The 26,774-nt window shown below is 38.9% G+C and overlaps 1 protein-coding gene across 6 annotated transcripts in view; it reads right to left on the bottom strand.

Moving 5' to 3' along the window:
- Positions 1 to 26,774, bottom strand: part of GLIS3 (GLIS family zinc finger 3) — a 508,929-nt gene that overhangs the window by 289,582 nt on the left and 192,573 nt on the right. The window lies entirely within an intron of this gene.

Below are 26,774 nucleotides of genomic sequence, written 5' to 3'. Positions count from 1 at the left end.
TGGGACTTTCTCCAGAGATGGAGGCACTGGCAAATACCATTTTTTGCACTCTCACTCTACCGTGCTAGCACAGTGGGTGTGTGAGGACATGACACCCTCCCGCTGCCTTGCTAAGGCCTGTGGGGGCGAGAAGTTGCAACACCATCCTGCTGTCTTGCTGAAGCCAACAAGGGCAGGCAGTTGCCGCACTCCCCTGCTCCCAGGCTGTGGCTAGCAAGCATGAGCAGTCATGGCATTCTCTGGCTCCTTTACTAAAGCCAAGTGTATAGGCAGACAAGGCACTCTCCTGCTGCATTGCTGAAGTCAGAGAGCATGCTCTGCCCCCTTTTCTCTTTAGTTGCCTTGTTCAAGCCAGCAGACATGCACAGTCAACACAGGAGACATCTCTAGATCACCTGGCCCTGGTGGTCGAGGGGGCTTGTATGCCTGGGCTCCATGTGATTGTAACAATCAGAAAGACAGTTCTTGGCAGGCTACCACTCTCAGGGTACCACACAGACAGCAGACTAAAACACATCCCCAGTCTTCCTGCCAAAAAGGCCTATTTACTTGTCCTGGATCCGCATAAGGGACAAGCTTCAGGTTTGCCATACGTCTAGAGGCTACAGAGGCACATAAGCAGGGAGACACTATCCTTGAGCACTCCCCTGGTCTCACTCCAGCTCACTGATACCTTCCAGAAAAGTTTATATACTCATCTGGAGCTTTATTTTTGCAACTGTCACCCAGGGGTGATCTGGAGATCAGCAGGGTTTATGATTTCAGTCCCATGGAGCTGTACTTATTTACATACTTTAAAAGCTGCTGCTTCTAATCAGCCTGAAACTAGGTGCTAAATGAGATCCCTCCCCTTGGAACACTGACAGGTCTTGGCATACCCTCAACAACAGGGACTATCAAGAATAAATCAGGCTGCTTAGACAATCATAAAGGTTCAAGAGACAACCAAGAGCTAGGGCAAGGTTGAGTGATAAGGTGTACCACCTACACAAGGCCACTCCTTCAAGACTGAGAGAAGAAGCTATCTTGCCTAATACAGAGAAATAGAGTCAAGCAAAATGAGAAAACAGAGAAATATATTCCAAACAAAAGAACAAGGTAAAACCTCAGAGAAAGATCTTAATGAAACAGAGATAAAAAATTTAAAGTAATGATAAAAAATTTAAAGTAATGATCATAAATATGCTCACTGAATTAAGGAGAAGAATGAATGAACACAGTGAGAACTTCAACAAAGAGATAGAAAATATAAGAAAGTACCAAAAAGAAGTCACAAAGATGAAGAACATGATAACTAAACTGAAAAATATACTAGGGGATTCAACAGCACACTAGATGAAGCAGAAGAATGGATCAGTAATCTGGAAGACAGGGCAATGGAACTCAACCAAAAAGGGCAGTAAAAAGAAAAAAAGGAATTTAAAAAAAAGAAGACAGCTTAAGGGACATATGCAACAACATCAAGCAGAATAATATTCACACCATAGGGGTCCCAGAAGGAGAAAAGAGAGAGAAATGGGCAGAAAACTTCTTTGAATAAATAACGGCTGAAAATTTCCCTAACCTGAGGTAGGACACAGGCAGCCAGGTCCAGGAAGCCCAATAATCTCCAAATAAGATGAACCCAAAGAGATTCACACCAACACGCATTATAATTAAAATGGCAAAAGTTAAAGATAAAGAAAAAGTCTTAAAAGCAGCAAGAGAAAAACAACTTGTTACATACATAAACTATCAGCAAATTTTCCACAGAAATTTTGCAGACCACAAGGGTGTGGCATAATATATTCAAAGTGTGCAAAGGAAAGAACTTCCAACCAATATTACTCTACCTGGCAAGGTTATCATTCAGAATGGAAGGAGAGATAAAGAGTTTTCCAGACAACCAAAAACTAAAGAAGTTCATCACTACTAAGACATCCTTACAAGAAATGTTTAAAGGTGCTTCTTTGAGCAATGGCACTAATTAATAACAAGAAAGCATATGAAAGTAAAAATCTCACTAGCAAAGGTAGTTATAAGGTAACGGTAATAAATTAATCACTTGTACAGCTAGTATGAAGATTAAAAGACAAAAGCAGTAAAATTAACTAAAACTATAATAATTAGTTAAGGGATACATAAACTTTAAAAGATGTAAAATGTGATATCAATAACATAAAATACGGTGGAGGGGAAAGTAAAAATGTAAGGTTTTGGAGTGAGTTCAAATTTAAGTTACTTTCAACTTAAAATAAACTGCTATATACATATGATGTTACATACGAACCTTACAGTAACCACAAAGCAAAAACCTAGAGCAGATACCCCCCCCCAAATTGAGAGAGGCATCTAAACATAACACTAAAGAAAGTCATCAGACCACAAGGGAAGAGAGCAAGAGAACAAAGGAACAGAAAAGAACTACAAAAACAGCCAGAAAACAATTTAAAAATGGCAATAAGTATATATCTATCAATAATTATTTTAAATGTAAATGAACTAAATTCTCCAATCAAAAGACATAGAGAGGGTGAATGGATTAAAAAAAAACCAAGATTAATCTATATGCTGCTTATAAGAAACTTATTTCAGAAATAAGGACACATATATACTAAAAGTAAAGGGAAGGACAAAGAGAGTCCATGCAAATGGAAATGAAAAGAAAGTTGCTGTAGCTATACTCATATAAGACAAAACAGACTTCAAAACAAAGACTGTAATAAAAGACAAAGAAGGGCATTACATAACAATAAAGGGGTCAATCCAATAAGAAGGTAAAACATTTATAAATAAATATGCACCCAACATAAGAGCACCAAATGCATAAAGGAAATACTAACAGACCTAAAGGGAGAAACTGACAGTAATACGATAATAGTAGGGGAATTTAACACCCCACTTACATCAATGGAGAGATTATCCTGACAGAAAACCAAAAAAGAAACATCAGCCTTAAATGACACATTAGATCAGATGGGCTTAATAGACATATATAGAACATTCCATCCCAAAGCAGCAGAATACATATTCTTTTCAAGCACACAAGAAACACTCTCCAGGATAGATCACATGTTAGGCCACAAAAGAAGTCTCAATAAATTTAAGACTTGAATCATATCAAGCATCTTTTCTGAACACAATGGTATGAAATTAGAATCAATTATAAGAACAAAACTGGAAAAATCACAAGTAAAAATCATCTCAATAGATGCAGTAAAAGCATTTGACAGAATTCAACATCCATTTATGATAAAAACTCTCAACCAAGTGGGTACAGAAGGAATGTACCTCAACATAATAAAGGCCATATTTGACAAGCCCACAGCTAACATCATACTCAAATGGTGAAAAGCTTAAAGCATTTTCTCTAAGATCAGAAACAAAACAAGCATGCCCCCTTCTCCCCACTTTTATTCTACATAGTATTGAAAATCCTTGCCAGAGCAATTAGGCAAGAAAAAGAAATAAAAGGCATCCAAATTGGAAAGGAAGAAGTAAAACTGTCACTATTTGTGGATGACACACTTTATATATAGAAAACCCCAAAGACTCCACAAAAAACCTGTCAGAACTAATAAACAAATTCAGTAAAGTGGTAAGATACAAAATGAGCACATAAAAATCTGTTGTGTTTCTAGACACTAACAATGAACTATCAGAAAGAGAAATTAAGAAAACAATCCCTTATAACTGCATCAAAAAGAATAAAATACCTAGGAATAAATTTAACCAAAGAGGTGACACAACTGTATGCTGAAAACTATGTTACTAATGAAAGAAACTGAAGAAGACACACACAAAAGAAGTGGAAAGATAGTCCACACTCATGGATTGGAAGAGTTAATATTGTTAAAATGTCCACATTACCCAGAGCAATATACAGATTCAATGCAATTAAAATTCCAATGACATTTATCACAAAAATATAACAAACAATCCTAAAATTTATATAGAACCACAAAATAACCCAATTAGCCAAAGTAACCTTGAGAAAGAAAAACAAAGCTAGAGGTATTGTGGTCCCTGATTTCAAACTATATTACAAAGCTACAGTAATCAAAACAGTATGGTATTGGCATAAAAACAGGACAGATCACATGTTAGGCCACAAAACAAGTCTCAATAAATTTAAGAAGACTTGAATCATATCAAGTCATATAGATTAATGGAACAAATGGAGAACCCAAAAATAAACCCACATGTATACAGCCAATTAATTTATGACAAAGGAGGCAAGAATATACAATGGGGAAAAGATAGTCTCTTCAATAAATGATGTTGGGAAAACTGGACAGCCACACACACAAGTATGAAACTAGACCACTATCTTACACCATACACAAAAATTAATTCAAAATGTATTAAAGACTTGAATGTAAGACCTGAAACCATAAAACTCCTAGAGGAAAATATATGCAGTAAGCTACCTGACACTGGTCTCAGTGAGGAATTTTTGGATCTGACTCCAAAAGCAAAAATAAAAAAGTGGGACTGAATTAAACCAAAAAGCTTCTGCACAGCAAAGGAAACCAACAACAAAATGAAAAGGTGACCAACGAATGGGAGAAAATATTGGCAAATCATATCTGATAAAGGGTTAATATCCAAAATATATAAAGAACTCATACAACTCAATAGCAAAACAAAAACAAAAACAGAAACAAAAAAACCTAACTAAAAACAATCCAGTGAAACACTGAATAGAGGAGCTGAATAGATATTTTTCCAAAGAAGACATACAGATGGCCAATAGGCACATGAAAATATGCTCAACATCATTAATCATCAGGAAAATTCACATCAAAACCACAATGAGATATTACCTCATGCCTGTTAGATTGGCTATTATCAAAAAGACAAGAAATAACAAGTGTTGGTGAGGATGTGGAGAAAAGGGGGCCTTCATGCACTGTTGGTGGGAATGTTAATCGGTACAGCTACTACAGACAACAGTATGGAGGCTCCCCTTAAAAAGAGAACTATCGTGTGATCCAGCAATTCTACTTCTGGATATTTATCTGAAGAAAACAAAAATAATAATTTGAAAAGATATAAGTTCCCCTTTGTTCACTGCAGCATATTTACAATAGCCAAGATATGGAAACAACCTAAGTGTCCATCAATGAATGAATGGATAAAGATGTGGTATATATATGCAACAGATGACTACTCAACCATAAATAAAAGAATGAAATCTTTCCATTTGTGATAACATGGATAGACATTGAGAGCATTTTGCTAAGCTAAATAAGTCAGCTAGAAAAAGACAAATACCATATGATTTCACTTATATGTGAAGTCTAAAAAACAAAACAAACTAAACAAAGTAAAAATCATAGATACAGAGAAGAGAATGGTGGTTGCCAGAAGGGAGTGAGGTTGGGGAGTGTTCAAAACAGGTGAAAAGGGTCAAGAGGTACAAACTTCTAGTTATAAAGTAACTAAGTCATGGGGATACGCCATATAAAGCATGGTGACTATAGTCAGTAATACTGTAGAGCATACTTGAAAGTTGTCAAGATAATAAATCCTAAAAGTTAACTTTGTATGCTGACGGATGGATGGTAACTAGACTTACTGTGGTGATCATTTCAAGATGTATACAAATATTGAATTATTATACTGTACACCTGAAACAAATATAATGTTATGTATCAATTACACCTCAATAAAAAAAATTTTAACAAACAAAACAAAAACAAGAAGTGAGTTCCTACTAATTACTTGCCATTGTAGTTCTCCATTTCTTAACCCTGCCAACAACCTTACAAGGTTAAGTATTATCATCTTCCTTTTACAGGCTAGGAAGTTGAAGCTCAGAGGAGTTAAGTAGTTTTCCAGATTCCAGAACAAGGAAGTGGCAGAGCAAGGGTTCAAACCCAGCTGAATTTAACCCCAAATCTGGGTTCTTTGCTTTTTGCTGTATTTTTTCTATATCCAGTAATCCAGACTTAAAGAAAAAAATTTCTCTATCATGGATTTTGTCATAATAGGAATACATCTGAATGCAAAAGCAAAAAGAGAAAATATTTTAAAGGAAAATAATGAAAAAGAAAAAAGATAAGTTTGTTCACCAAAGAATTAAATAGATAATTAAAAAAAAAATTCTGAATCACCAAAAGTGACTTAAAATTTGTTTCTACATAGTACTAAAATAACAAGATGATTTGTTGTTAATTGACTGTATTTAGAATAATGCAAATATGAGTGTATGGTTCTTTTTTTCTACCAGTTGCATTATAAAGACATAGACGGAATCACTCCTACACCTAGTCCAGGAATAGTTTCAACTGAAAGGTCATTTGTGTTGTTAACTCACACCCAAAACAAAAGTAATGCATTCATCCTATGAATAACTCCAGAACTCTAAGCTTTCAATGTCCCTTTCTTTAATTTGGTGACCAGTTATAATTTTTAAAAATTGGGGTTGGAGGATGAGGGAGTATAGTTGTTACTCAACTTACTTAAATCTATTGGCTGAAGGACTAAACGAAAAATTATAGTGGAGTATCCTTAATCTGAGGTTATCTGTAGTGGAGACTATTCCCTCTCTGAGTTTAGAAGTTATTTGAGATGCAATCTATTTGAAATGTAATCTATTTTTCAAAACAAGGCTCGAAAGAGAGGGGAGGGGAGCGGCAGAGGTGGCATCAGGGGAAGACACCTTATAAATTAGTGGAATAAAGGAAACAAAGGGTGGAGTAAACTAGAAAAAAAGTCACTCCTCACTCCACGGGGAGGGTTCTGCTTGCAGAAATCTTTCTCCCAAGAAGGACCTACAGGTTCGGAGAGCAGCACACCTCTAATCCGTTAGGGTAGGAACATCCTTTCTAGGATTTACTGCCATCCAAAGCCACTTGGAACCAAGATTGCCTCTACTGTAAATTGAGACAAAAGGAAAAGTTTCTTCTAGGTTTGAGAGCAAAAAGGTTTGAGTGAGTCTCTGCTGAGTGAAGACCTATAGCACAAATAGGATGTCTACCCTATGAGAAGGAATAGGGAGAATCAGGGGCCTACCTGAAATCCTGGGCTTCAAGGCTCATCTCAGGGCAGAAGAGTGGGCTCACCTGATGCTCTTGTCACGTCCTCTTAGAGGTACACCCATGCAGCCTTCAGTAAGAAGGCAGATGGAGGGAGGCGGCATCTCCTATGACCACTTCCACTAGTTTCCTCCTTGTTCTGGGGCTTTTAACTGAAGATATCATAGTGGGTATTTCAATGCAGGACGTCACTCTTACAGCATCACACAGTGACCAAAATATTTCATCAGGATAAAATATTTTTTACAAATACAATCATGGGAGTGTGCTGTGCTGTTGTAGAATGTGAAGCACTTTGCGCATTGTCAGTAATATATCCTCATTATACCCTGACTATGATCAACATGGGGAGTTTACTGGGAGATGATGTCTCAAGAACCCAATCGTCCTGGGGCTGCATCACCCCCAAAAGCAGTGGGAAGACCCACTACTCAGTTAAAGCAACAAAACAAAACAACACAAAATTCTGAAAAATTCAGCTTCCATTTATTTGTGGGTCATTTCTGGGATCTATTCTATTCCATCAGTCTATTTGAGTGTTCACTGTAATATTCTTACAGCCTTACGTATTCAGAAATAGTTCATAACTTTTTAAAGTCAGGGTCTCAGCATCACACGGAGAGGCCCACAGATTCTTCTACACAGCAGGACACTGGATGATTAAAGAAGGAAGAGCTGGTACAGTTGAGAGATATGAAAATAAAAACAAATTTCTGTCTCTCAGAATTTAATTTCTCACCGAAGCTACGGAAGGATCCACTTTCAAGACTTTGTAACACTTTCTTACTTAAATGCTAATTCCCTCTTGCAATTCTAAGTAATGACTGCCTTTAAAAAATCCTGCAGCAACACACAGAGCCATGTCATTCACCGACCTTGGTATATTCCTAATGAGATGTCCCTCTGTGATACAAGAACTACTGATGGGGGATGGGAATAATGAAGGAGAGAGTGGAAGATGAATGATGTAGAAGGGACACCGTTAACATTTCCATGAGCATGATCAATATGTTGTGTAACAGAAACATAATAAATCACTTCATCGACGAACTCTCACCCCTGAAGAAAGCAACTCATAGGTTTGGCAGCAGAATCCAGTAAACAAATTATCCTGAGAGATTAACTGGATGTGAACTAAAGCCTCTCTCTGTAACATTTCCTTATTCCAACTGTATACAGTACAAATGTGCCTTAAAACTATCGGGATGGCTCTAAACTTAATTTCTAAGCTGTTGAAAAATTCTTCTGATCCCTTGCTATAGTGTCATTCTTCTTCACCTTTTTGCTTTTCCTTTACAGTGAAAAAAAAAAATATGATCAAAGTTGAGACATAAAATTCCAGGGATCTTAATTCAAATATAGACAGACTCATGATTTAATTTCTCCTAGAAGCTTATTCATTTGTCTCTCCAAGTTAGCTCTCACACACTTCCAAAACACAACAAACCTACATGCAGAGCTCAAAGTAAGGATACCTATGTCCAGGGCAGGGTATGATAATCCCCAAATTCCCATCAGTTGGGTTTCAGAAAACATGAACTACAAGTGTGCTTGGAGCCCTGATGCATGGCAGACTAGAACATGTACCACAAGACAGCTGGTCCATCCTGCTCTGGCCCACAAGCTAAGAGAGTATGTGTGCAGATGAGGCTGTACTGAAACCTAAGGAATGGATGATACTTCAGTGGGTCCTCACTATAATTTATGCCTTCTTCATCTCTCAACTGGATTAGCATAAAAACCTCCTTACAGGTCTATGGTCTTGCTCCCATCATGCTTCCCAAATGTATTTCTCTACACTGCAGCCAATGTGAACATTTAAAACACAGATTTGATCATTTCCTTCTCCTCTGAAAACATTCCAGTGGCTCCCCACTGCCTTCAAGATGAAGTCCAGCATTCTGCTGCATGGTTTTCCATAGTTATGACACCAAGAAGGAAAAGCAGGACTTCCCTGGTGGCCCAGTGGTTAAGAATCTGCCTGCCGGCTTCCCTGGTGGCGCAGTGGTTGAGAGTCTGCCTGCTAATGCAGGGGACACGGGTTCGAGCCCCGGTCTGGGAGGATCCCACATGCCGCGGAGCGGCTGGGCCCGTGAGCCACAACTGCTGAGCCTGCGCGTCTGGAGCCTGTGCCCCGCAACGGGGGGGGGGGCCGCGATGGTGAGGGGCCCGCGCACCGCGATGAAGAGCGGTTCCCGCAGCGCGATGAAGAGTGGCCTCCACTTGCCGTAACCGGAGAAGGCCCTCGCACGAACCGAAGACCCAACACAGCCAAAAATAAATAAATAAATAAATAAAGTAGCTATAAAATTTAAAAAAAAAAAAAGAATGATTACCGAAAGGGTTAAATATCTTAAAAAAAAAAAAAAAAAAAAAAAAAGAATCTGCCTGCCAATGCAGGGGGCATGGGTTCGATCCCTGGTCCTGGAAGATCCCACATGCCACAGGGCAACTAAGCCCATGTGCCACAACTGCTGAAGCCTACACTCTCTAGAGCCCGCGAGCCACAACTACTGAAGCCCTCGTGCCTAGAGCCCGTGCTCTGCAACAAGAGAAGCCACCGTAATGAAAAACCCGTGCACTGCAACGAAGAGTGGTCCCCGCTCACCACAACTAGAGAAAGTCCACACGCAGCAGCAAAGACCCAACACAGCCAAAAAAAAAAAAAAAAAGGAGGAAAAGCAGCAGTGGCAGTGGCACCTGCAGCAGTTTGTCAAAGGCAGGCACAGAGGAAAGTCTGTGTTAGTTTCCTAGGGCTGTTGTAACAAAGTACCACAAACAGGGTGGCTTAAAATAACAGAAATTTTTTGTCTCACAGTTCTGGAGGCTGTAAGGCCAAAATCAGGGTGTTGGCAGGGTTGGTTTTTTCTGAGGGCTATGAGTGAGGATTAGTTCCGACCTCTCTCCTGGCGTCTGGCGGTTTGCTGGCAATCTTTGGCTTGTAGATGCATCCCTCCAGTATCTGCTTTCATCTTCACATGGCACTCTCCATGTTCCTCTCTTCACATCATCTTCCTTTTGTGTATGTCTGTTTTTGTGTCCAACTTTTCCCTTTTTATAAGGACACTAATCATAATGGATTAGGATCCACCCTAATGACCCTAATTAACTTGATTACCTCTACAATTATAGACCCTATCTCCAAATAAGGTCACATCCTGAGGTACTGGGGGGTGATGACTTCAGCATATCTTTTAGGGGGGACACAATTCAACCCATAACAAAACCCTGTTCCAAGATGAGGTGTGACTCTCTAAGCCCCTTCCAAACACAATTTCTATTGGTTTCTGATTTGCAGGACACAATAAGTTATATATTAAGTATGAAGTGAAATATGTGACTTCATGTTCTAAGATGTTGTTTGCAAATTTATCTCACCTCATTCCAAGAATTTAAATTGCTTGAAATGTGTTTTTACCTTTGAATTCCTAACATTATTTTTGGGTGAAAATGATAAGATTTACAACAAAAAATATAAAGAAGACTCTGTCCTATAATTTATTAACTTGGGCAATCCTCTCACATAACTTCTCTGAGCCTCAGTTTCCTAGCCTGTAGAATGGAAATAATAAGACTGCCCATTCTGCCTTCCATACTGGATTTTGCAACAATAAAATGACACATACTATATGAGGATGTTTTGAAAAGGTGTAAAACGGTATAATAATGAAAAGTCATGGTATTCTTACTCTTACTTAGCTGTCTGTTTTACACTGGTAATAGAAATCAGAGTTCTTACAACAGAAACCAGAACAGATGGGGTAGTATAAGAGAATGAGGTTTACACTGGCAGGTTGTTTTCCTTCCATCTTAATTGGCCTTACTGCCCACCAGGGTTGACGTGTTAAACTACACACTATCCTAGTCACTAAACTTCTTACATGCATTTTGTTCCCACAAAATTGATCACTCATGAAAAGAGGACAAATAACTTGTGGAAAACATGAGAGAGTGTATTAGTATATTTTTAATGGGGGAAAGGTACAACAAAATAGTATAAAAGACACCTGACTAATTAAGGAAAAACATGATTTTTAAAAGCCCACTTCTAAGGTGCCACTTCCCTGGTGGCACAGTGGTTAAGAATCCACCTGCCAATGCAGGGGACAGGAGTTCGAGCCCTGGTCCAGGAAGATCCCACATGCCATGGAGCAACTAAGCCCGTGCGCCGCAACTACTGAGCCTGTGCTCTAGAGCCTGTGAGCCACAACTACTGAGCCCACGTGCCATAACTACTGAAGCCCATGCACCTAGAGCCCGTGCTCCGCAACAAGAGAAGCCACCAAAATGAGAAGCCTGCGCACCGCAATGAAGAGTAGCCCCCGCTCGCTGCAACTAGAGAAAGCCCGCGTGCAGCAACAAAGACCCAACGCAGACAAAAATAAATAAATAAAAAATAAATAAAAGCCCACTTCCAATATTCCTTGATAATATATGGTTCAGAGATACATACTTTTTTTTTTTTGGTGGCTGGACATAATTTTATTTTTTTAAAGACTATTTTATTTTTTTTATACAGCAGGTTCTTATTAGTTATCTATTTTATACACATCAGTGTGTACATGTCAATCCCAATCTCCCAATTCATCACACCACCACCCCCCACTGGCCGCTTCCCCCCCTTGGTGTCCATACATTTGTTCTGAGATACATACTTTTGTAACAAGTAAAAGTGTGCCTTTTCCAGAATAACCAAATTCAAAAGAACAAAATTACATCATCTTAAATAAGATGAAATGATTCTGTGTCAGACACCAGGGTGTTTCTTTAACCAAATGAAAAGAAACAGTGGTGGCTTTTTTAGTTGTTTTTTTTTGCAGAACCCAAGTAGCCATTTCCACAAGTCGTACCATAGAGTTATATGGTGTTTTAAGTGGTATAATACTGAGGGAAGAAAAGAAGGAAAAAAAATGGTTCTTTTAAAGTTTCCAGGCATAGAGAGCCACTTTACTCACCCACTGTATTGCTGTGTAGTTGTAATGAACACAGGTAGAAACTCTCCTGATGGATGGAATTTCATGTGGCCTATGTACACGGTGCTTCTCCAGGGATCCTCTAGTTGCAATACACCATGGTGTGTGCAAAATGAATGGTGCCCCGGGTTGTGCAATGCAGCTGTCCTAGTAGAGTAGGGGCAGGAACTAGGATTGGGATCCCAGAAAAAAGCAGAGTATGAAATGGAATAAACATGACTCACAATAGCTTTATGGAAGGCTGTGGTGGAATGGAAAAAAGTGCTGGTCTGGGAGTCCAACAGACCTGGGTCTTGGTTTACAATCTAGTACTTACTGGCTGTAAAACTTTAGTAAAGTCACATGAGCTGCTCCCTTATTCTAAAATGGAAATGAAAACTGCAACTACCTTTTCTACCTCTAAGGATTATTGTGAGAATCCAATGAGATTATGCATGAGACAGTGCTTTGTAAACCTGACTTAACAAATGGAAGATGTTATTATCTTGGGTAGAGTTCAGTTTCCCAAAAGTCTGTCTTGAACCATGAAAACTTTTTTTTTCCTTGGGGTCCAAAAGTAAATGTCCAAATACAGCTGTTCTACTTAATTTTCTTCTGTCATAAGCATAGTGGGATTTTTATTATTCTGTATAAACCATACAAGGCCACTTTCATTTGTCAATGTCTATTATTACTGCCACTAGTCATTCTGTGTAAAATATTTCCAAACCCAGTCTTGACTCAAAAAGTCCCCTGGGTGGAACAGGTTAGGTAAACAATCAGTGTCTTATATTTTGAAAATTATTCTTCTAGGATAATACATGTAACTACTGATAATTATACCTATGATTTTCCTGATGAAGCTCCAGAAAGCTGTTTGTTTTAAAATTGCTTCTAATTAGCTGATTTCAAAAAAGTTTAATCTTGTAAGCACTGCTGGCTTGATACAGTTGTAGATCTAAAGGTTCTTTGGCTTTCCTTATTGAAGTCAAGTAGTGATGGAAAGAGCCCTTTCCTGTTAATGAGTCATTTATATCTAGTGCCATCATGGGCACCAACAGTGCACCCTCTCAATGACTTGTTCTAAATGGGAGAGTGAAATGGGCTTCACTTCTAGAATCAAAAGGCAGAGCATTGCAAAGACAAACACAGTGAAACTGCAAATTTGGACCTTTACATTTCTGTATATTTTCAGTACTATGCTTTCATTATGAATACTGAAATTGAGAAGTTGAATATTGATAGGGATTATTCTCACATAAGACTGGGATTCTGGCTTAAAATATCACAGTAGTTCTGCTCTAGATAAATCCCCACTTCCCCATCAGAAGAGGATACATTCTAGGTACAGCCATTCTTCTGGAACAGGGAACCAGCCCTCCATTTACATCAGTATTTCTATAAGAAAAGGCAATTCCAGGTCAAGTAGGTTCTTGGAACAATTTACATCCCTCCCTACTACAATCCTGAATGCATCAAGGATTACTTCTTCATCAACTGGTCATCAGAAGTTGCAGAGGCCATGGCCAGGGTCCTTGGTGAGGCCAGAGAAGAAAAGGTTCCCATAAGCTCTCACTTGGAAATGCCAAGTGAAGATTTTTTAAGCCAAATATTTGCATTTCAGGCACTGACTGTAATCTCAAAATAACTGCCCTGTCGCCACATGAATAAGGCAGATAAATTCAGACTCCCCTAGCTCAGAGGTTCTCAACCTGCAGCAACTTTGCCCCCCAGGAGACATACAGAATGCCTAGAGATATTTTTGTCACTACCAGGGATAAAGGGGGTGCTACTAGCATCTAATGTGTAGAGGCCAGGGATGCAGCTAAACATCCTACAATGCTCAAGAGAGGTCCTCATCAACAAAGAGTTATCTGGTCCAAAATGTCAATAGCATAAGGTTGTGAAGCCCTGCCCTAACTAGTAGAACAGTAAACCCTGCTAGAAAATATAAGACAGTCCCTACAACAGATATAAACTCTATAAAATATAGACTTAAATATTAAATATCACTGTTTTTAAGCACTGAATATACTTTCGTAGTCACTGGATGGAAACACACACAGATTTTAAGCACTGTTAAAACCTCCATTTTCTCTTTGTACTCACCTTCAATAGCTCTGCATAGAAAGAAAACATAAAGTGAATGAGTAGGTGCTAGAAAATGGGGGGAGAAGAGAGGAAACAGAAGGGAAAAATAAATGTAAAAAAATCCCTATCCCTTCTCTGAATATAGACCTGACATAACACTTCAGGCAAACAAAAGAGGCATCTTGTTGGAGCCAATGAAGTTTTATTGCCATAGACATGAACATCATAAAATTTTCCAAAAGCTAAAATGTAAGGTTTTGTTCCCTAGCTATCACAATCTACAGTAAACAAACCCAATACATGGTACACAAAAGGTTTTTCATTAAGCTGTTTCTAGAGTAGGAAGAAATATAATTGTGCGATCTTAAAATTAAAATTACTTCCACAGACTCACTGGGCTTCAATGGCCAAGAACAGAATTCCTGAGCCTTTCACACAATGTACACATTTAGGACATGAACCCAAGTACAACCCCTGAGAACCTCAAACCCATAGCTCTTTCATATTGCTCCCTATCAACATTATGGAGACATTCATGGAGCTGGCTGTCTAAGCAGAAATCAACCAGGCTATTGAGAACATGAATTCTGGAACACAAGCTACCATCAAATTCACTGAGAGATTAATTTATTAAAAGACAGAATCTCAGAATCTCACTGTTGGAAAAGGAGAAAAAAATTACCCATTATTTTTTGAATCCCCTCAACAAATTGACCAAGAAGTCATCCAATCTGTTCCTGGATTCCTTGTCACCTCCATGTCACCTCAATGATAGAACTGACTTAACACTATTTCTTGGAGCTTACACACTGTTAAGTTCTGTATAAACTAAGATATATGGATGCTATTATTAACAACCCCCCAATTTCAAGAGCATAAGACTATGACGGTAGAAACCTATTTATTCTCTTGAATCATGTACTCCTTGTATTCTGTCTGCTTATCTTCTGATCTGGAAACAGAAATACAGGTATGTCAATGGCGGTCCAACTTGAACCAACCTCTTCAACCCTATCTTTTTCTCTTCAATGGCACCTTGAAATTCTCCTAGATATATGGAAGGTAGGATCAGGGCAACACAACAAAGCAGGGCAAAGGAGATACAAGCTGTTTGGGAAAGAGGACTTGACTCCTACAACTCATCTCTCCTTTCACCCACCCCTCATGGGATTCAGGAGTACAGACACCAATTTTTTCATGACTCTACTTATTTCACTTTCAATCAGGTCAGCCAATCTCATAACCTTGAATACTATCTATACACAGGTAACCCCAAAATAGTATCAGTCTAGACTTCCCTGATCTCCAGACGCACCCCGGGACTCACACCACAGGCTCCTCAAACTTAACAAGTCTAAAACCAAACTCTGGGCTTCCCTGGTGGCACAGTGGTTGGGAGTCCACCTGCCAATGCAGGGAACACAGGTTCGAGTCCTGGTCCAAGAAGATCCCACATGCTGCAGAGCAACTGGGCCCATGTGCCACAATTGCTGAGCCTGCGCTCTAGAGCCCGTGAGCCACAACTGCTGAGCCCATGTGCCACAGCTACTGAGCCTGCGCTCTGGAGCCTGTGCTCCACAGCGGGGAAGGACACCGCAGTGGGAGGCCTATGCACCACGGCGAGGAGTGGCCTCCGCTCTCCACAGCTAGAGAAAGCCCGCGCACAGCAACGAAGACCCAGTGCAGCCAAAAATAAATAATTTTTTAAAAATAAATAAAAATAAAACCAAACTCTCTGTTTTCTTCCCAAACCTCCCACAGTCAGTTAAAGGTAACTCCCATCCTCCCAGACTCCAAACCCTGGGGTCACAGCTGACACTTCTGTCTCCCACATCCCATATCCAATCCATTGAGAAATTCTGTCAACTGAGTTCTGGCTATGTTTATATAGCCAGAACTCAATTGATTATCCTAACTTCTACCTCTCGACATGAGCAGGAAGACCAGAGAGAAGGTTACTGCAATGATCCCAGTTACAGAGGCTTGGTCTTCCTGCTTCTATTCCTAGTTCCTCTTCAATGTACACTCCATACAGCATTCAACAATTATATAAAAACATAATATAAATCATATCATCCCTCTACTCAAAACTATCCTTTCATGGACTACCGGCCCTAAACAATCTAGACCCCATTTTTTCCCTGAATTCCTCTTCTCTTTCATCCTTTGTTCACTCTACTCCAGCCACCCTGGACTCCTTGATGTTTCTAGAACAAACCAGGCCAACACTACTGCCTCAAGGCCTTTACACTTGCTATTCTCTCTGTCTGAAACCTTCTTCCTCCAAGTATCTGCATTATTTACTATCCTTCCCTCTAGAGCTCCAAGAGGACAGGGAGTTTGGGGTCTGATCTGTTCACTGCTATATCCCCAGGGCCTAGAAGAGTGGTTGTTATGAAATAGTTGCTCAATTGCTCAATAGTTGAATGAGTGAAATAGAGATAGTCATCAGAGACCTTTTTGTCTTACACCTGCGGATCACTTTTAGAGACCACAGAGAGCACGCACACCTGCAATTAGATGAATGACTCAGTATTAAAATGTAAACATAAACCAAATATTTAAAGATCTTTAAGTGAAAAAAAATTATGCAAATAACTTTACATTTTCCATATTAAGATAATTTCCTTTTCTATTATGATCATTTGAATTTTATATAATATCAATGTTAGCAAAAATGAAGGCGGAAACCAAATTATTTAGAAATGATCAGTACAGTGTTTTTTAGAAATGCGTGAATTCTGTATTTAAGAATTTTAAATTGTCCCCCGTTTCAGACACCTTCAATTAAACCTATTCTAATCCTGGCTAAGTGAGAATCCAACTTCAAAATTTCACACCCAGGCACAGCTGTTTGACAAGTGCAGCAGGAGCCCGTCAAGACACTTGGCAGCGTCATTCCTTCAGAACACAATGGGCTTTATTTTTCAGGGTGGGGCAACCCCTATTACTCACTGATGGTAATTAGCAAGCCAATCTTCGGAGGAAATATACAATCAAGCAACTAGAAACGTCTTCTATGAAACTCCTCCTTGAGGATAGATCATTGACACTGCAAATGGTCAATATGTACTCTTAATTTTGAACGAAACTGTCCATTGATTTACTATGATCTATGTTCCTGACCCTGTGGTCTAGTGAAATTCATTTTTCTGAAGTTCTGAATTCAAGAGAAGTGACAGTGACACAGCTGTTGATTCTGATTTACTACCTCAATGGAGTAAGCAATTAGAGTGATTTCTCCATTATTTGCTCAGATTATACAGCTCCTTCTTGCCTGGTTCCATCATAAAGACCCCATTCCATGAGCATAGCACAAAACCAGGGTTACAATCTAAAGCTGATCTCCCCAGGACACACGATGGAGCAGGATCAGGCTGACCCAGACAGCCGGAGTTGCTGGAGTCCTCATCGGTGGTGGGTCAATGCACTGGGCTGCTGGGAGAAGTACTTGCTACAGGAACAACTAGAGGTAATTGCTATAAACTCAGTCCTTGCCTCAAGAACCTAAATACTCCCCACCTCAATTTATGATGTAGTTTGGGGCTTTCAGAAAATATAGCACCTGTCTCATTGTCACCTTTATAACAACTTGTATCCCAGCACACCTCCCACCAACACCTTCAACAAGTTTCGACAAGTGCAGCTGCATTGCTTGAGATGGGCCAAAAGGTCAGGGCCCTGAAACTTTGTCAGCTTGATTATCTAAAGCGACTGGAAAACACTCCATGTGTTACAGAGAACAGATAGACTTTCCACTACACAAAAGCAGCTTTGTTTCTGTATATGTGACGCCTCCTAATTAGAATCAATGATTTTTTTATTGTCGTTCCTGATAAGCTTGTTTGCCTAGCTTCGTTTTCCTAAAACACTTTAAACGTTTCTAGGAAGGGTGAATGCCGGCAGAACACTGAGACAGGCCTTGAACCACGGCTGTGGTATTGCATGATGTTTATAATTCGTCATCCTTGGGGGTAATTTTGCAAGCTTAAACACACTAAAGGACATATTATATAGAGCCAGGCAATTTCATTTTGTTTGAATATATTTATGGAAACGGACCAAAAGTGTCCATAGAGGCACACTGTCATTTTTTCCTTTTGTGTGTGCCAGTTCATGACCAAAAGCAAGCATTCAGAGAATAGAAGAGCACTTATGACCACACTGTGTGTATCAAATAAGTTACTTTATGAATAGATGGGGAATATTGTGTTTCAGGGTCTTAGTAAAATAGCCCTTCACACCACATTTCTGTTCACGATGGTGTATCTCTCTGTGATTCATTTATGACCTTGCCCTTGATAATGAGCAGATATCCCTCAAGGGTGAGTGCCTGTGGGACATGAAGACATCACACATCCTCATGACTTAGAAAGATGATGAGCAGTGGGGAATTATGCACCAAGAACATGTAATTTGGACAAGGTGGGAAAAACTGAGTAATTCACTTGAGATAACAAGAGTTTTCCCAGCAGTGGTGACTGTACGGCAATGGAATCCTTGGAGAGTAAATAAGAAAAAAATGGTTGGGCTGGGAAAGATTTAGTAAGTTGAAAAGCAAGTTATAGAAGCCAGCACTGATAAGAAAAAAGAAATGGTCTTTTACAAAACCACTTTGATGAGATAGGGTGGCCACTCAAGAAAAACTCAAAGATCAAGATTTGAATGTTTCTTCTTTTCAAGGGGATACAGAGAACCAGGATAAGTCAGGGGTGAAGCAGGAGAGGGATGTCTAGTTGCTTGCTGCAGATACAATATTCTGTGTTTAATGTCCTCCTGTGCACACATAAAGACCACACTTCCCAAGCCCCCTTGCAGTTAGCTGGGGTCATGTGATTGAGTTCGGGCCAATGGGATGCAGAAGAAGTGAAGCGTGTCATTTGCAGATCCAGCTTCCAAACCTTCTGCACAATCCTCAACATGCTCTTTCACCCTAGACTCAGATTGCAGAGCTATTAGACTGAAGGTTCCTGAGCCACTGTACAATCACAAGGAGCAAGCTGTATTACAACATGAATAAGAAACAAACCTTTATTGTACCAAGCCACTGAGATTTGGGGCTGTCTATTACAGAAGTTAGATTATCTTAACATACTCCAATAACGCTTCCTTGTTATCGTTTGCCTTTTCAAATATCATGTTATTGCTTAAGAGTATCTCTCATCTCATTTTTAAGCAAAATTATTTCAGAGACCTTTAAGAGCAATGGAAAAAATTAATTTGCTTTCAGATCAGAATACAGGATACCCAAGGAAAAAAATGGCTGGCAACATTTTCTGAGGTGTTGGAGGGAACGAACGAACTGTCCTTTTGCTTCCTAAAAGTTAACTCAAAAACTTTATTTGCTTATTTTTAACATTTTACTATGGAAAATTTCAAATCTTCTCACAAGTAGAAACAATAGAATAATAATAACCTCCATGTACCCATCCTGACTCCAAGAATATATGTATATACACACATATGTGTGTATATATATATACACACACACACACACACACACACACATATATATATATATACACAGATACAGATAGATCAGTTGATTGGTTGGTAAAAAGACAGAGATGTATGTATATATATTTGAGAGATACTATATGTTATTCTAATCATTGAGCCAGGTGCCATGGGTAGGACTCAAAGATGAATAATGATGTTGGAATATGTAGTTAAAAAGAAGAGAATATGAGTCTCAAGCTCCACAAATTACTTCACTCTGAGGGCTATGGTGAAGATTAAAGTAATCTAGTAGCTCAGAATTTGTAACACCATTATTTTCTTTCCCTTTTCATTTCCCTAAATGAGTTTCTGTCTAAGGGAGAGGTTTAACACTTTCTTCCTAGTGAAAATAGCAACTACCCCTGGGAAGGCCAGTGCACTGAATCTTTTCTCAGTCATTCACCATTTATATGTATGAATTTTATCTTTGCTGAACTTTTTTCCCAAAAGCAAGCCTTGAATAGACGGAGGGGAAAAAATAAGGAGCAAAAGCACGGGCCCTAAGGCAGCATGGAAATTCTGAGGGAAGGAGACAATAAGAGTCACCACAAATGTAATGGAAGACAAATTTCCATTTCAGAATTTTTTTAAGGTGGGGTCCCCCATTTTCCCTTCATTACAACTGCTCTTCCACCTCCAAATCCATTCTCTTGGCTAACAAAGCACCATTTGGTGGTTTCACACTAGAAACTGACTGGGAATGGGAGATGGAAGTGGCAGAAGAGAAAGAGTTTAGTTGTAGCAATATTTCTCATCAAAGGATGAGCTTTCCCAGCTTAAAACTTAAAGCATTTTCAAATAAGCACGCTAAAACACAAAAAAGAAATTGTTCTATAAATACAAGCCTGAGATGCTGCCTCGTAAATTTTAAGGACAAGACCAGTCAGATGCCTTATCTGGAGCACTCTGAACACCTAAGTCTACTGATGTTGGCTCCAGGCTGTGCTCTCTGGTCACACAGGCAAATGGCCCAACATTGGGAGGCTCAAGCCCCAGGTGAGGTGAGTGCTTCTAGAGCAGGAAGCTCATGTAACAAAAGGCCAGTCTCTGCTTTCACTCTGCCTTCCCCAGTCTAGAGAGGCATGAGGCCCTAAGGTGTTCCAGATTGAATCGCCAGGAATGGGTGCCATTTTGATGAGAATTTACTTAATGTGCACTCCTCTAACCATCTCAAATATTTAGCTCTGCTCTGTATTAATTCAGTCTGAGAAGAAAAAAATTCCATAGTAAACCTTAGCAGTCAGAGTGTGGGGGGAAGTCTGGAAAGGGCTGACAAGCTCAACATGACGAGTACCAGTCCAACCTTTGCTTAACAGTACTTCACTCCTTTACGGATTATACAAGGAAATATTTAACGAATAGAAGGCTACTCATACACAGGATAATGTATGCAGCCTCTGTCCACATCTTAGTCATTCTACATAACTGATCAAATAGCCTTTGGTCCCTAGTCTTCCTCAGGTTTTTAATTTTCTTTAAAGCCCACAACAGAAAATACTTTTATGTTTGTCTCCATTTATGTGTTTCCCTGGCTGATCATTTGGCATAAGAAAAATTTGTGTTTCATATTATAGCTGTCAAGAGATACATTTCAATGAAGAATGAAACTATAAACTTTAAGAGACAATGAGATGGTTTGGGGGACGTCAAAGTTTCATTTCACATGCACTAAAGCACTGTGCTTACTTCTTTAGTGATGCTGCCTCCTAAGACGTTTTTTGTTTTAACTGAATTTGCATTTGTATTAACTAGGTGTGTAATTCTTTCTAATTTTCAAAATATTATCCCTGTTTGAGAGTAAAAGTCCTTTGTTATTGGCCCAAGGTGAATTTCCAGCCTCCCTTCACACTCCTACCTAGTCTTGGACCATTGAACTACCTAGGAACTGTTTCTTTCCTAGACTCTTTCACACCCCTGTGTTATCACATATTGTGGTCCTCCATTTGAATGGCTTCCTTCCTTTTCTCTGCAAGAACCACTGTCTTCTTTCACGATGCAGTCACCTCCTCTAAGACTCTACAGAGCTGGAGGTTTCTTCCCCTGTTTTCCCATTAAAACAATCTGCATAGACCTATATCATAGCCCTTGTTTCACTACTGTGTAAATAACTATTTTCACAGCTGTCACTGCTAGAAGACTGTGATCTCCTCAAAAGAATGTCCCATTTATTTCCATACCTACTCACCCCCAGCTTCCAGGACAGGGCATGGCACATGGCTTGTACTCAGTGATCAAATGAATGAATGAGCATGCATTGATTGGTTGGACACATTAGTGCATATACTGTTTGGTTTTTTGTGTTTTTTTCTATTTTTTTGGCCACACCACGCAGGATGAGGGACCTTAGTTCCCCGACTAGGGATCAAACCCATGGCCCCTGCAGTGGAAGCACGGTGTCTGTTAACCGCTGGACCACCAGGGAAGTCCCTGCATATACTATTTGGGCAGGACAACTATACATCCTGGTTTTCCTAGGACAAGCCTGGTTTACACTGATATTCCAGGGAAAGATAACCCCTTTCACTCTCAAAATTGTCCCAATTTGAACAATAAACTATATGCTCACCCTAAGTTTGGAGTATGGTGTAATTACTCATGCACATTGCCCCTGCCTGCCCAGAACGAGGTCATCTCATTTTCCAGTTTCTCAGTTACTTTTCAAATTAACCATTTTTTAAAGTCTTCAAAATTCAAAATTATTAGTTATTCTCTGTACTCAAATCCAGCATCCATGGACCAAGAAAATAAAAATAAATACTGTACTGCAAAATAAGAACACACAGGTTTCATTCCATTTTCTCATCAAATTCCTATCTACACCAACCTCCCATATGAGCGATGACACCCACTAAACCAACCACTCTCCCCTCTGGTTGAGGCTGCCCACAGTTCAAGCCAAGGGGAAATCGAGCCTGCCCACCCAGGTTGTGTGTTTGCCAGCCACACATCCACCACCCAGGGTTACAACATTCATTGTCTTATTGATAGTCCAGAAGCCCTGACTCAGTAATTACAGTAGAAACTAATAAATCTGCCCAGAAAAAAAAAAAAAACCCATCTCTTTTCCACATCATTCTACCCAGAGCTTGAAGAAAACACTTCTGAAAGATCAAAGAGAATTAGACTACCTCTCTTATGGAAAAATAAATGTGGTCTTTCACTCTACATACTTGAATTCCATTTGGACTCAAAGATGTCAACACGACCACTCAGAGCAAACGTAATCAAGAAATATTCCAAAGGTCACAAAAGACATTTCTAATAAATCGCCAAACTAATTTTCCACACTGATGCAGAATGAACTAAGAAAAATACGTTTTAAAATCTACATATGAAGGATGCTCAACATCACTAATTACTAGAGAAATGCAAATCAAAACTATAATGAGGCATCACCTCACACCAGTCAGAATGGCCATCATCAAAAAATCTACAAACAAATTATGCTGAAGAGGGTGTGGAGAAAAGGGAACCCTCTTGCACTGTTGGTGGGAATGTAAATTGATACAGCCACTATGGAGAACAGTATGGAGGTTCCTTAAAAAACTAAAGATAGAACTACCATATGACCCAGCAATCCCACTACTGGGCATATACCCTGAGAAAACCATAATTCAAAAAGAGTCATGTACCACAATGTTCATTGCAGCTCTATTTACAATAGCCAGGACATGGAAGCAACCTAAGTGTCCATCGACAGATGAATGGATAAAGAAGATGTGGTATATATATACAATGGAATATTACTCAGCCATAAAAAGAAACGAAATTGAGTTATTTGTAGTGAGGTGGATGGACCTAGAGACTGTCATACAGAGTGAAGCAAGTCAGAAAGAAAAAAACAAATACCGTATGCTAACATATTATATGGAATCTTAAAAAAAAAAAAATGGTTCTAATGAACCTACTGGGGCAGGACAGGAATAAAGACGTAGACGTAGACGTAGAGAATGGATTTGAGGACATGGGGAGGGGGAAGGGTAAGCTGGGACGAAGTGAGAGAATGGCATGGACATATATACACTACCATATGTAAAACAGATAACTAGTGGGAAGCAGCCACATAGCACAGGGAGATCAGCTCGGTGCTTTGTGTCCACTTAGAGGGGTGGGATAGGGAGGGTGGGAGGGAGATGCAAGAGGGAGGATATATGGGGATATATGTATACATATAGCTGATTCACTTTGTTATACAGTAGAAACTAACACACCATTGTAAACCATAAAGATAAAAAAATAAAAATAAAAATAAATAAAATAAAATCTACATATGAACAAACCTCAGAAGATCTGAAATATATTCCCTTAATCAGATCACTTAGGAAAAGATTACCATAATTTTTTGTAATTTTAAAAACATTATTTCAGGGCATGAAATTAGAGAAAAACCACAAAACAAATATGAATTAAAAGGAACATTAACTGTCATGTAGTTAATGATTTTGCTTAATGAGGATAAAGCCTCAAGTATTCAGCCTCTTAAAGTTTCTCTCATTATCTATTATTTTTCATTAATCCTAGAAGTGCCGGGCAAAGAAACATAAACCACGATTTGCTATGATACGTTTGCCCAAATCTGCTATGAATTTATTTTCAAGACAAAGTTCATGAAAGGCCAGTTCCTCAGGTAAAGTGGATTAAATGCCTTCTAAAGGGAAATAAAATTAAACCACTACCAAATGGAAGGTTCCTAAACTGTGTTTTGGGATGTAAAATCCAATTTGACAGACGCCTTATAAACTGTGGTCAATGCCCCATCTGATGAGAATTTCTGTGGTTTTGTTTTTACCTATACTAACGGGTTTGTAATTTATAGTGACATATATATGTCTACACTATGTTGTATATGTCTATACACAGATAAATATGGTGGCATCTCTTTCTTATGTAAAATCGATGGGAAAAAAATCTTGTGATTTAGTTGTATCTTTTTTAAAATCACTGAGTTTGCATTATATATTTGACAGACTGATGCCTTGTGGGATACGATTTGGAAGCTACGCTCTCTCTGATCTTTACCAGATGTTTCACTGTTGGTGTTTCAGCCTCAAGAGACAAAGAGGATATTAATGTTAATTTTATTTATTTAATCACATCAGGCAGATTTGATAAAAGGGAAAATTCAATATTTTAGTAATTTACCAACTCTTCAGAAACATCCATAGTAGCAAAAATGTTTTGAAGATCATTTTATATTAAAAGCAGAAAGGCTGCATTGTAGTTGTTAGGGGAAACACTCTATTTTACCTTTAAAAATGGGAACAATGTGACAGATTTGTCAGTTTCACTTTTTAACTCAAGAGGCAAGGAGGTGGCAATGACATTCATTACTCAGCACAGTCTCATCCCAACCTTTAACTGACTATTAATTGTAGAGAGAGAATACTCTGCATATGAAATGGACACTCAGTTGAAAGCCTTCTGCCACTACCAGCGCTGCTCTGTTATCTTCTTATCCCTTGTCCTGAATTTTATTCCAAGGGAACACGAAATTACCCTAATCATTGTCAGGACACTGATGATAATGAAAATGTAGTTGCTACTAAACAGTGCCTCCCGACACCTTAACTGAAATGACAAGGTAGGCTTTTATCTATCTAGAGTTCAGTGTCAGAATGTGGAAGCTTTTAGAACACTAGTTCTCACCCTTCTGAACTTTAGAATCACCTGGAAAGCTACACACCCCACTAATTACATCACAGACTCTGGGGGTAGGACCCAGGTATGGGTATTTTATAAATCTTTTCAGGCAATTCCAATGTCAGCCAAGGTGGAAAACCACCTCCTTGGAGTAAGTAGGCAATGGCCAAACAACTTCCTAGTCTTAGAAAAATCGCTTAATTTCCCTAGGCTTTTTTCTCCTATCTGAAAAACTGGTATGTGTAGAAGGGAGTTAAGAGTGTTATACTCATTGATTTTCTTTTCTTTTCTTTTTAGATAAAAATATGTATTTATAGTTATAAAATATTTCAAACAGGCAGCAAAGCATAGAAAATATTATAAGATACCTATGACAGCTGTATTGCCACCACCAAACATTTTAATATTCTGCCATATTTGTTTCATTTCTCTCCCTCTTTGGATAAAAGATAAAGCAAAATCCCTACATCCCATATCTTCCTATTTCTTTCATCTCTAGAAGTATCCACTATCCTAAGGTTATCCTGCCTACATGATTTTATTGTTTAACCAAGTAATTATGTATCTACAACAACTGTATAATACTGCTTAGCATGTGTTTAAATATATGTAAATTATATTACACAGTATATACCCTTTTGCATGTAATTGTTTCATTCAACATTGTTATCTATTTATCCATGTTGTTACCTATCAATCTATAGATATATCGATTTATATATAGTTTCTTAATTTTAAATTCCTTTATATTATTTCATTAGGAATAAACCACAGTTTGTTGACTTACCTTATCTATGGAGAGAGAGGTTATTTATATTTTTTTTAAAAAACAGAGGCATGGGGACTCCCCTGGTGGCGCAGTGGTTAAGAATCCACCTGCCAATGCAGGGGACATGGGTTTGAGCCTTGGTCCGGGAAGATCCCACATGCTGCGGAGCAACTAAGCCCGTGCGCCACAACTACTGAGCCTGGGCTCTAGAGCCCACGAGCCACAACTACTGAGCCCAGGTGCCGCAACTACTGAAGCCCGCATACCTAGAGCCCATGCTCCACAACAAGAGAAGCCACCGCAATGAGAAGCCCGCACACCGCAACGAAGAGTAGCCCCCGCTTGCAGCAACTGAAGACCCAACGCAGCCAAAAATAAAATAAATAAATTTATAAAAAAAACACAACAACAAAGGCATGTCTTCCTGCCACCAAGAGTTGCTCTAGAATAGACACTTAGACATGGTTTTGTTGGATATGCTCATCTTCGCGTTTGCTAGATATTCTCAAAATTTTTTCCAAAGTGGTTACACTAATTCACTCTCACTAACAATGGTAAAACATTCCCTTCTCCATACCCTCCAATACTTGACATTATGAGAATTTATTAATTGTTGCCAATATGAAGATTGTGGAGTGATAACTAATAATTATGCTTAGATGATATTTTCCTGAGGTCCCTTCTAGTCAGGTAATTGTGGTCACCACATCAATGCCAAGTCTTATCAAAATAATAAAATAAAGGATGTGGAAGAAAAAAAGCCTTCTTCCGTATTTTACAATGAATTTACTTTTCCTCAAG

Source organism: Balaenoptera acutorostrata, chromosome 6 (assembly GCF_949987535.1).
Source record: "Balaenoptera acutorostrata chromosome 6, mBalAcu1.1, whole genome shotgun sequence".
Lineage (NCBI taxonomy): Eukaryota > Metazoa > Chordata > Mammalia > Artiodactyla > Balaenopteridae > Balaenoptera > Balaenoptera acutorostrata.
Note: the sequence above shows the minus strand (reverse complement) of the source record. Positions and strands in the feature narration are given on the sequence as shown.